Here is a 13,193-nt window from a genome sequence, read left to right as displayed (position 1 = left end):
GCCAGGTCCCGGCGGCTGCGGCTGTCCCGGCGCGGCTCCCGGCTGGATCCCGGCCCGGCCATCCCTGGCCGGGTCACTAGATGGAGCCTGGCCCCTGGGATGCGGCTGCCTCGCCTCGGGGAAGCCGCTCTGGGGGCGCTCTCCAGCTCCTGTTTGTCCCCACTTCTTACAAAGAGACTGGGGGGAAAAAATCCTGGGTGAAGTCAAACTGCATCGCCCGATTTAAGCTTCAAACAGAAATTTTCTTCTGGTCTGCGCATGGATTTTTTCCACGCGGGCTCCTCCCAGAGAGCTCGCTCAGCCAGTGCCCCTGGAAAGAGGAAGACACACATATTTTGGGGGTTTTCCACCGTATTTGTATCTCAGGCATATTTAAAGGGATTGCTGCCGACTCTTCTGCTGTACATCCAAAGTGATCATTGAAGGAATTTTTCAGATTCCCAAAAAGAAAACTGGTAATTTCATAAAGATATTCCACACCCCCCAGGACATTAAATGACAATTCAACAAGACATAACCCCACCATCTTCTCTGAAACACAAGGCTTCGGTCAGCTTCCACATACTGTTTTTTTATTTTGCTTCTTGTTTGCTTTCATCCTTTTGTCCCTGCACTTGCATCTCCCTCCTACAAACACTCCCACAAAAATCTTTTCTTCATGAACAATCTTAGCTCAGTGAGGATGAGCGCATAGACAAACCACACCGAAATACAGAGGATGTATTGTAGGATGATGTCTTGCCCTTATTTTCATGTGCAACTTCAGGTGTATTTAACTGGAGTTAATGGCATCGATCAGTCCGCGTTTGGATGATCAAGTTCTTGCATAACAAACTCACTGGGAGCAAGGGATTGAATCTCTTCAATCCCTTCAAAAGCAGCTACAGCTTTCGATTAGTTTTGGGCATTTTTTGGTGATCAGCTTGTAACACCTAGAAAAGACCCTAGTTTTCCCCTACATGATTGCTGAATAATTAATAAGGATTAAGACCACTTTTCATTCAGGTGTCTCCTGCTGCATCCTCCAAATCATGTGTGGGCTTTCCTACCAGTTCTGGTCTTCCTTACATCACGGAAGTTCACAGTATTATAAGCCCAGTAAATAATACTAAGGCATGCAAGTCCCTAATTCTTTTTTTCCTCTGCAATGTTATTACATGGCTGCTACAAAGGCAGTTCCTGCCCTGCAACCCTGGGCCCCACAGCAGTTGTGCATGTAACTCATCCTGGCATTCTTCAAGGTACTGAGCACCCACCACACACGCAGAGGTTATGGTCTGAAATTAATCTGAAGGGCTCCTTTAGCTCAATTTTTCTGTGCATCTCAGTGAATAGAAGCTGGTTTATGACCACTGCTTCTGCTGTACTGCAGTGGGAACAGTAATCATAATCGCAAGTTTTATTTTCTTCATCAAGGAGTTCAGGCTTCTTTCAAGCAGTAAGGAATTGATGCTTGGAACTTGTTCATTCATCTCTGTATGGATCAAAAATTGAGGCAGAAAGGACAAATCACTTGTACTACATGATATTTCAAATCAGTGAAAAAGCTGGCTGTAAAGGAGAATTTCCCAAGAATTGATGGACAGCCTTGAAAAATTATTTTCATTGTTGCTTTTGCTGATGTTGCACAGGCTGATGGTAAAGGGTTCATGTCTAATCAAATTAAAACAAAAATTAAGCACTAAACTAATTTTTTGGAATGGCCTCTCTTGTTAGGGGAAGGTTCCAACCTAAAAAATTTGTCCAAGTTCTCCTGTAGTCCCTGAGAGAGGTAAGTGTCTGCAAACACTTAACTAGGCTGAATGGTGCCAATCCTATCACAAAACAGCTGCTGAAGAAATATGGGTTGAGTATACTCTGGAAGTATTCATTTCTTATTGCCTCTGTAAAGGAAAAAAAAAAGCCTAGATGATTAACTCAGATTCAGGTAACTTATTTTAGCTAGAAACTAAAGATAACTTATTTTTAGCTAGAGATGAATGAGCTAGTGAATGTCACTGAATTCAAAACACAAGAGTTGCGACACATTATTTTAATTTCAGTTCCTGTCTGTGTCACTGGACTTTATCATTTATTGGCATGTTTTATCAAAGTTCAATAGAAAGGCACATCCCTTTGCATGTTCCTACAAATGCATTTGCAGGAAAAAGTATATGCTTGCAGAACAAATGTATTATAGGGTAAATCCCACATTCACTTCCAGTGCTGGACCTGCTTGCTGCAACAAGGAAACCTGGTAATGTCAGATTTTCTGCTTTTATGAGGATAGGAAAAACAGCCGAAAACCCAGGCAGAAAGTCTTATAGAACAAAAATACCTCCTAACCAAACAGTGCACAATTGCAAAAGCATTTTCACCTGTTGCAATGGATCATTTATTTCCACGGCACTTTTCAATGTCCCAGTGCAATTTCTGCAGAACGAGAAGTCCGGATTTTGATAATAATGAAGTGAATGTGTTTTGGAAGAATAAAATTAGCTATAATTAAAAGTCAAACATCCAGAGATCCTGGAACACACCACAAAGGGACAGAGAGCTTGTACCCTACTGGATAATGACATCATTGAAACCAACTGAAAAGAAACTAAGGAAGGTGATGACAAAAAATGGTGAGGAAATAGGGCAAGAACCACCCATGAGTCAAAGTTGGTCACCAAGCAGGCTACTTGATGGTGGAGATCAAAGGAAGAATTATATAGGTGAGTCACTCAAGGCTGAGTGAGGGTCAAAAATGTGATAAACTGGAAGTGTTTAAGATGAAGAGACATTTTCTCAGTTATGGAATATCTTTGGAATATGACGGTGGAAGCTTTGGTTGTACGAGTCACTGAAGGAAAGAGAAATACCACAGAAACATTGAAGATTTTCTACTTCCTTTGGGCTGTCTTTGGGACCTCCTGCAGATTTTGGAGTTGAGATTACATGAGTGTGATCTAATATTACTTTTGTGAAGACATCTGTCAGTCTTCCCCTCTTTTCTCTGAAGTCAGAGGTGGGAGAATTACAGAGGCTGCAAATACTCTGAGGGCAGTGAGGTTCCAGGCAGGGCTGGAGATGTCAGCGCTAATGCCACCGGTTTCTGGTTTCTGCTGTGGTTCCTGCCAGTCATCCCAGAAGTGACAGAGAAAAGAAAATTATTTTACCCATGGCAGAGAGCCAGCAGAGCAGTCCAGCCTTTTCTCTTGCTTCTGGTGGAGAAGAATATGTCAGGAGAATGAGGGAAGGCAGAAGTGAAGACACAGGACACTGCGATACGCAGTTACTCGAGCATGAGCTTGTTCTATAAAGAGCCTTATCAGCACAGCACCAGTTAAACAACCTGCCTAAGAAGGAGAGGTTACTCCACCATATGTCAGGGACTGCTCTGCTTCCCAGCTGCTTCTGCAATCCAAGAGGCATGGAGGTGACAATATTTCTCCCCGGGCTGTGAATGAGTGCAGAATTGAGATTCCACAGCTCCCGCTGCGCGCACCCACTGACAGGATGTCATAGGATGGGACAAGCACTCACTGAGCCTCTTCCCTGATACCACAGTCCTCAGTGAATTTGTAGGATTCAAGTGCATCAGAGACTCACAGATTTTCCAAATGATCCACTTCAGAGGAGTTCTGCTTCTAAAACTGCTCTGCTAAGGAAGGTCAACACACTGGGGAGATTTTTGCTACTGTAATTGGTGTGTGTTGTTGCTGGTTCTTTCCAAGGAGCACAGCCAGACAACCAATTTCAAATATCTCTCACCATTCTGTTATCTAATGCTTCCTTAGCTATTGCTATCAGTCAGTGCATTCCAGAGAGCAATACTGAGCCTGGAATCGACTTGGAGCTTGCACAGTCAAATGATACCTTCTGGTTAGGTCTGCTCTAAAGCTCACACAATTCCCACCAGCTTCAAATAGCCTAAATGCTTTTTTTTTTTTTTTGGTCATCACTGCAAGCCATTATTTCATGTTTTAGAGGTATTTCATCCACCCCATCTTTTCTGTGTGCTATGAAATCCTTCATAATTCTGCTATAGAAGAAACCTTACTGATTTTATGGGATCATATTTGGTACTGTGCTTCTCCAGCACTAAACCAACAAAAGCTGTGCTTTTCTTACGTTTTTTTTCTTATGTTTTGAGCAGATCTTCGTCCTGCAACAGAAATGAATAATTGCAAGTTTCGTTGCCAACAAATTATATTTTGATTTCCAGCTTGACCTAGGGAATAATGCCCCTGGACTTTGTTTACATAACGTGTTCCTGGAAACCATAAGGGAAGCTTTTCTAGAGGAGGGTGACTCTAGATCATCAGCTTCTCAGTTAAATGTGGTATCCTTAGAGCATTTACCTGTATTCTTTTCCTGACAGTGACTAAATAATGCTGTCTTTATGACAAGTTCCAACTTCACTGGAAATATTTTTCCTTTAATAGGACAGAGAACAGTAGAAGAAGCTATACCAGAAATACTTCAAACTTCCAAGAGTGCATACTTGGACGTGTGGTCCTGTACATCTGGATAGAATTAATCAGGTGGTGTTACTCAGCCTGATATAGTGACAATTTCCACAAAATCACCCTGAAGAGCATAATAGGAAGCCAGGATTTGCAAAGACTTTGGCAACAAGACCAATACAGGCCCATTAAAACAAACCTGACCCCAGAACAATTTCACTGAGTGAAATCTGGGATGAATTTGTCCCACAGAGGTCTAACTTTCACTGGAGGTGCATTGTTAAGAGGGACACTGAGCCAGGGGTGCTGAGGTGATGATTTTTTGGGAGTCAGAAGTAAGAAGGAGAGGTATGAAAGGGGTTTAGCTCTGCCTGTCTGTTTGGTGAGACACTGAATGCCTCCTTTCCCTTGAAGTTAAACCACCTCAGAAATGTGATTGTACCTTTGCTTAAAGGCAGATTTTTCTCAAAAACACCTATGCTAATAATCCTGTTTTGTCATAAAATTGATACTCCAAAGTCTTCTAGTCATGAAGATGATAATAAATTACATCACTAAAGGTATTTATTATGCTTATGACCATCTAAGTGATGTTTCTCTTAGCTAGAATCAGTTAGGCTTGACTGAGAACCTGTGGGAGAGTTGTTATGGTTTATGTGATGCCAATAATCAGAGCAGCCTACAGGGACAGATTGTCCCTACACAGGTTAGCTCTGGGTGGCTCAGCCCTGTTGAAACTGAAGGATGTGAAAGGCAAGAATCCCTGTCTGGGGAATTCCCACTTTGGGTAGTTGTGCCTTTTTTTTTTTTTCCTTATTTATTTGGGCTTCAAATACTTGATGAAGATCAGAGAAAAATGAGTGTGTACTGAACGCATTACAACAATTTCCCATATTGTGAAGTAAAAGAGGTAGAAAGGGAGTTAAGGAAGACTCATGGTTTTCTTGCTGTTGTATATTTCATGCTACACTGCTGCTTATCACTACTAAGAACTCCAAGGCACCAACAGAACTGTATAAATTGTTAAGACATGTAAATGATTATCAAATTCAGCCCATGAGTGCTTATTGACCTGCTGTCATCACCTTTGATTATGATGATACTGCAGGAAGGACTGAAACCATGAAGCCCTTTATGAAACAGTCTGAACAAATGTAAACCCAAAAACTAGTACAAAGTTTCCTGATCATTTAAGACTGTTAATATTTTGCACACAGACATATCCTCAGCTTCTGGAAAGCAAAACCATTCATCTGAGTCAACAGATATGCAACCTTTCACTCCAGCTTGTACCGTAGGCCTAAAACTCTGGAGAGATATCTTAGAAAAAATAAAATTTTCATGCAACTCCTCCAAAATCTGTTTAGTACATGGAATTACATCACCTGGGTTTTAAAAAGTGCAATGATATCTTGCCTCCTTTCTCAGAAGACCCCCCAGACTCAGTCCTTAACATTGGTGACAGCCATGTAGGAAGTTTTACAATGGCTTTGCTCAAGAGAGAGGAAGATCATTAATAAACTGTTCTTCCTCTTGGAGGTCATTGGAAGTAATTTTCATCTGAAATGAAGTCTAAAGCTTAGCCTGGGTGTAGCTGCACAGTTTGCTATGAACTGGGAAACTAACTTTCTCTGACGGATGTTCCTTATTGCAACTGGTCCCCTTTGCTGCCACCAAACGTGGCTGTGGCACATTTGGGGTCCAGAATTGAAGGGCAAAGATTACTGAAGCATCCTGCCAATGCAGCTAAAAGTGTCAACTGGTCCCCTTTGCTGCCACCAAACATGGCTGTGGCACATTTAGGGTCGAGAACTGAAGGGCAAAGGTTACTGAAGCAACCTGCCAATGCAGCTAAAAGTGACCTTTAGCTGACAAAGCAGAAGTGACACGGGGATCTAAAAGAATGGTATTCAAATAGCCAGTCCATCCAAAATTTTGCATTTGGATTGATCCTAATCAGCCATAATTTCCTACTTTAATGGCCAATTAAAAGGCCATTTGAAAGTAAGAGAAGCAGAACAAATCAGCATGGAAAGAGCCTGCATGGTCTTTAGAAAGTAATTCAAGTTTACTTAGGTTTTACACATCTGACTAGAGAGGAAACGAGCGAGTAATGGATGTTTTACTCCAAAAGTAGTTCAGCTTCATTAAATAACTTGTTTCAGCAAGAGATAAAATCTGAAACACCACTGGAAAGTAAAATGAAATATCTGCATTACCACAAGGTATTTATCTGCCTAAACATCACAAATATTGGAAGCAATGTAGAATCCTCCACTATCTGGCTATTGTGTGTTATGTACATTGACTTGCTATAAGAAGCAGAATTAAACTAAATTATTTTTGTGTGTATTTACAACTGTGATCAGACATAAAATGATCAGAACAATTCCATTTCACTGTTTTTAAATGCCAAATATTTTTATGTCTAACACATCTTCAATTTGTTTTCCTTTTTCTGGAAACAAAGCTCCTTGAACATTTCAAGGTGAAAGGGAGAGCCCCATTGCCTCTGGTTCTTTCACGTCTGAAGGCAGCAGGAAGATCCTTGCACGACCAGAGGCAGAGAGTTCAGTCGCTGAAGTGAGCAAAGCAGACAGATGTGCTGAGGATGGAAAGGTGGAGTCCATGGTGGCTTTCACATGGCTCAGCATGCAGGTCATACACTCTGGGCTGTGGATCTGTGGATTTGGGCATTCCCTTTGCCAAGGGGTCTGTAAAGACAGTCACACACCACACACTTCCCCCAGTTAATGCAGAATCTAACCTGGTTCAGAACATTTACAGAGCAGGGCAGGAATCCTTCTCACCCTGCGGGGCACCGAGGTTTCAATCAATAGCAAAGGCTCCCTGAGACCTGTCTATTGCTCTTTATCAGAGGCCTCCAGCAGATAAAGCCTGTCACAAAACAGCTACTGATCACTGCCACTGCAGCCTTGCTGCAAGGGAGAGCTGCTGCTGTGAGGAAGGAGATGCCCTTTTTCCCATTGCCTGGACTAACAGGACACAGATTGCCAGCAGTGCGGTTTGGACTCAGCCAGGCAGATGTTCCATCAGCTGGATAACAGAAGGAAGGAAGCAGCCAACTCTAATGACATCGAGAGCAGCAGAACTGTGACTGAGCCCTGCACAAACCCTTTCAATTCATGGCTCCAGTGGCAATGCCAGCACCTTTCTCAAGAGACAGTGATCCCCACATTTAGGAGTTTTTCTCAAACACACAGGCAGCAGTGACCACCCTTTGCACAGCAAGTAGCAGATATAAAACCCCACTGATTAATCATTCAACCCTCACTCCAACTGCCTGACTTATGCTCCCTGCAGAGCTGCAATTTTAATTAACATTTGTAGTTTAGTCCTGTTGAGGCTTCATGAGAATGAAAGCTCCATTTTGCCTCATATCTTTATGAGCATGAAAAAAAAAGCAACAATATCATGTTTTCCTTTCCTCACATAACAAGATGCCCAAGGAGTGGGTTTTGTAGCCCCCCAGGCTGCAAATTTATTCCTCTAGAGAATCTTGCTCCCATTACAGCTGTGGACACACACGGCTCCAGCTTTTCCAATTTCAGATCAATGAGCCACCCAGAAAAGAGCACAGAGTTGGCAGGTCCTCGACATTCATCTGAATGAAATGAAAGGGAGCTCAGTTCTTGGCTCCAGTTTTCTGTCACTCCATTGTCATTCAACAAAACGGACCAAAGAGAAAAGCGATCAATCCATAAACTCATGAAGCCTCAGTCTCCAGCTGTCATCAGCTTTGAGCCCCCTCCACTGATCTTATCTGTTGCAGAGTGATTGAAAGTAATTTGTTTTGGTTGAAAGTAATTTGTTTTGGAGAGTAATTAGATTATCTCTTGGGGGGCTTCCTACCTGGTGACCCAGTGTTTCTCCTTTGCTGGCTGCTCATTAACATCAATTACCATAGAGACACTCTTCAAAGGAAGGCTTGCACTGCCCAGGGTGGGGAACCTATTAAGAAATATACTTCATAATAAATCCACTGGTGTCACACAATTATTTGTGGGTCAGACACATAGGATCCCACGGGGGCTTAAACGTTCCGTGTGCCATTCCGTGTGAAATGTTTGGCAATTAGGAAATGAGCTGGATCTCTCTATAATGATGTACATTGATTGGAACAGGCTCAAGCATAATATCTGGGAACATTTCCTGACACTGGATGAACATCCCACACTTGCAGAGGTACTGGGACAGCAAATAAAGTTCACATCTGCAGGGGAAATTGCATAGAGGCTCGAAAGTTTATACTCTGATTCTTGTCCCCAGAATCACCTCTTTTTAATTGAAATAATTTATATGGTTATGTAAATCACACAGCACTGATAAGCATTAGCAAACCAGTATCTGGGGGTTTTTTTCCTGCAAAAATGTGGGTGCCAAATGAGCTGTTGCCTGACTGGGACATTTAGTGGTAGTGACTGCATCATTGCTACTGTTCCATTCTACAGAATACAATACACAAAATAAAGAACCATTGTGATCCACCTTTTGGACCGGGTCTCTTTTCAGGCACAGCAAGTCTGAATAATAAATGGCCTTGGTTATGCCTTCATTTACCAATATTCAATCCAAAATTTTCTCTTGTTGCATCTGATTTCTGTGCTGCTCAGGAAGTAGAAAAACACTTAGAGGGAGCAGAAATTATCTCTAAAGGTAACGTTGGCTCGTGTAGATGTTGTGTAGAGGTGCCAGAGTCACTGAAAGCCCCGGGTTGGCCCTGGGCATGGAGGATGATCTGGTATTGACCACAAGGAAGCTGTGTGATAACATCCTTGTTGTGCAGTTCTTGGTTACCTGGTCCACAGGGAGAGGAGTTTAAGCTGGGACAGCCTGAGTCACAATGGCTGGGAATCACCACCAGTGCCTGTAGCCATCAAACCCCACCCTTTGAGATGATCCTGGTTCTCGAGGTTTAACTCCCTACCGCCAGTCCTTTAAATGGCTTTTCTGAAAAGCTGCTAAATGCTAACGTCTGAAGTAAATAACTGCCTCCTTTTTTTTTTATTTGTCTTGTTCGAGTAATTAGGTCATTATATCTGAAAGTGATTGTTTCATGCATGCTGAGAGCGAATAATGAAGACCTTTGATGAATCCAGCGAGCAGCATGTAAATGTGGGGCAGGAAAGCAGAGGCAAAGGAATGACCTTTCTGGAGCAGAATTTCTCCTCGTGCCACCACTTTTATCCACATTAAGGTCAGTTACTGCGTTTACTTTTTCTGGCTGTGTGTATTCTTCAGTGCTTCCTTTTCCTAATAAAATGCACATTGTCCAAAGGGTTTGCAATGTTCTTTAAATGGCTGCTGCTGGCTTGTTTGTGAGCCAGCCAGTGGCTAAATGTACAGAGCTAAATGTTTCCTCTTTCCACAGCTTTCAAGGAATGCTTAGAACTTAAATATTTCATCAGATTGCATTTATAGAATGTTGATATTAATGCTGAGCAATAAGTGATCTGTAGCCACCTCTCCAGATCCTAACCATGGAGATGAATGGGGGTAAAAATGTCAACTGATTTTATTACTCATTCAAGTGGTAGTTAACAAATAAAACACAACGACCAAATATGGAAAATAAATAACCTTTTTGCTTCTCAGGACTGATCCTCACTAGTAAGGGTGAATTGACTTATTCCAGTTAGCAGCTGATGTGAGTGACTGTGGGGTGTCTCTCTACAGCCCAGTGAAACTAGACTTTTGTTTCTGTGCAGCAGAAAACAAAAGGTCTGTTTTGGCATCATTTAAGCTGGAGTCAAAATAAATGGTTTGAAGGAAAAGACTTCACTCCTTGCTGAGCTTCAGTTTGCCCTTAGGAGCAAGTGGCATTGGAGCATGGGGGCTGAATTCTCTTTGGAATAAACCAGGCCTGGGTTGTGCTCACTGAGGTCTCCTGACATGGTGTTAGCCCCAGTGGCCACTGAGTCCATGGGATCAGGTTAGACCTCACCAGAAACAACTCCCTCCAGCCATGTCCAGTGTGGGCGCTGGGTCCTCATGGGATAATTCAGGATATCCACACCATCTTCTGTCTTCCCAAAGAAATACTCTTTTTTTTTTTCCTGTGACATACAGCAGGTGCAATAATTCCAAATCTAGATCCATGTTGCTCTGATTCTGAAGAGTAGGTCTGAGGAATAATGGGGGTGATTATCACTGACTTGAGATTATTTACTTGTGGGAAAGCAAGCAAAGTAGCAATGCAAAGCAGGCTGTTAGGTAAAATCAAAACCAAACTGTGGATCAAAAGAGATGAAATTTATGGCAAAACTCCTGAACTCCCTATGGGGAAAATTACACTTTTCCCAACCAGAAAATTGAAAATTGCTCCAAGTCATAACAGGGGCATGGGGCAGGTCACATATCTCAGAAATATTGTGGACAGATGCCCTGTTTACAGCTGGCTTACAGTTTTGAGTTACTTGAGGGACTACAAAAGAGAGAAACAGAGTTTAAAGTGTGAGCCTGCTTTCTGCAACACTATGCAGAAAGTAGGAGCTAATTCCGAAATTAATTTCTCAACCACAGAACCACAGGACGAGATACTTTCTCAACAGTTTTGTTAGACCTCATATGTGTTTTGTCAAGGCTCCTCTGGGCCTTAAATCTCCTGTCTACAGAAACACTCTGTCCCTCCTTGATTCTCTGCTACTGTAGTGTAAGAAAGGAAAAGATTAAGTGACATAGAGCCACCCATTCACATATTTTTACCCACTGCATTACTGACCATTACAAATGTAATGGCCAAACTACTTTCTCTGCCCACCCTGGAGAAAAAAAATATTATTTGTGTAAGTGGTTGATCAGAAACTCTTTAGAAGCACAGCACAGAGCCTTTTTTAAATGTGCAGATTACTCACCCAAGGCAGAAATGCCAGGGTATGAGTTAGGGATCCACTTGTCCAGAAGGGGAGGAAATACCATGTATGTGCACATCCTAAATAGAGAAATTGCAGCAGTTTTTCTCTCTGAGACAGGTACCAGTCTAGGTTAATATTGGAAAGTCTCCACTGACTACTGTTTGAACAAGCAATCACATGTTTATTAATTAGTCAAAGTAATCAAATCTCTGTGGGCAATTTACTAAATCCTATTTGTTGCTGTCATGGCACATTCAATCAGCCTGAGCGAAGAGGTGACTTCTTAAACTCCAGAAAGCAACACAACCAAATTCCAAAATGCCAAATGCACTTCCAGATTACAAAATGCCAGATGCACACTTTGCACTTGCATGGAGTTTGTCAGCTCATGCTTCCCCTTATCCTGAGATTTCAGCCTGGCTTTATTCCAGCATTTCCAATTCATGACCACGGCTTTGCCCACCATACCCTGTGGTGGCTTTGTTGGCTCTGCCTTTTCCCTCTTGATGTTGCAGGATAACCTGGGTGAATTCCCCACAGGAAGAACAGGGCTGGGAGGGATCCCAGAGGAAAATAAAATGCCAGCACCCTCTTTATTTGGCTGACACGAAGGTCCTGTACAATCTGGTTCATTAAAGGGATGTCACAAGGTGCTGATTACAGGGAAAGTTCAGCTGGTTTCCCTTTGAAGTACAGAAGGGTGGTGCTCAGGTAATGGAGGTGAACCTCAGCGCTTTTGATGTCTGCAGGCTTTGCACCTGCACATCTGGAAGCCTGGACACCTTGCTGCCACCTCACAGGCCTCACAGCTGGCTCTACAAAAGGCCAGCAGGATGCACATCCCTCTCAAAGGCCACTCTCCTTCCTCAGCCTGCCTCAAATTGTACCTTGTTACCTTGCTTTGGTGATGGCTTCATTCATTCCCTCCTTACCTTCAAAGAATCAGCAATCTGGTCCCACAGGTTCTGCTGTGTTGCTGTAGGGATGGTCCAGCGTCTGTCCTTGGAAGCCCATTCCAGCCCCTCTGAGGAGCACAGGTAGGCTTGGCTGTGGTGCCAAGTGCCTGCAGCCCACCATGAAAGAGCTGAGGAAATCAAAGGAGATGGGCTGGGATCGGTGTGGACACAAACCTTACAAATTTCAGTCTCTCTACCCCTGTATTTAATTACCTTTTACTTCTAGACTCAACTTCAGTGTATAGAAAGAGTGACAAAAAATCATTATCATTCAAAAACAGTGTGATAGAAGCAAATCTCTTTGTGTCACAGCTCAAAAGCAAAATGCATGTTTTCACCAGAAGTGGGAATGGCCATCACTGCTTTTTTAAATCTTGGGGGGAAAATGCTATTGCATTTGAGACACTTTTTGATTTAGAGAGTTGGCCACCTCTTACCTAGTAAATGCTGCTTTGGTCGTGTTGCCTGGTGCCAGGTCTCTGCCTCAAGAGGTTTGAAGCTCTAAGATTGCTGTGTTAAACATTAGAGCTTACTCCACAGGACATCATTTTCCAGACTGACAGTTTTCCTGATTTCCAGTTGAGTTTTATGTAGAACCATCTGATTTAGGGATTGGTTAAACATACAATCTTGGTGTTCAACATACTTCAGATATTTGGCTGTAACTGGAAGAGTCTGTCTGGGGAGATTTGCAAGGACCTAAGCTTGGCCGGAATGAGCCAGGTTGATGATTTTAGTGCAGCATCCTGTCAATTTGGTTGTAGTTGGCTACAGATAACTACAGAACAAGACAAAAAGAAATGTACAGAGTAACTCTTCAACCTTGGGCAATATTCGTTAGTAGGACTTTTTGAAACAAAGGTTACAGTATTTTTTTTCCCCCATTAGGGTTTCAAACAAGGTATCCAGTGCTAATTATTTCCTGATTT

Source organism: Geospiza fortis, unplaced genomic scaffold (assembly GCF_000277835.1).
Source record: "Geospiza fortis unplaced genomic scaffold, GeoFor_1.0 scaffold590, whole genome shotgun sequence".
Lineage (NCBI taxonomy): Eukaryota > Metazoa > Chordata > Aves > Passeriformes > Thraupidae > Geospiza > Geospiza fortis.
Note: the sequence above shows the minus strand (reverse complement) of the source record.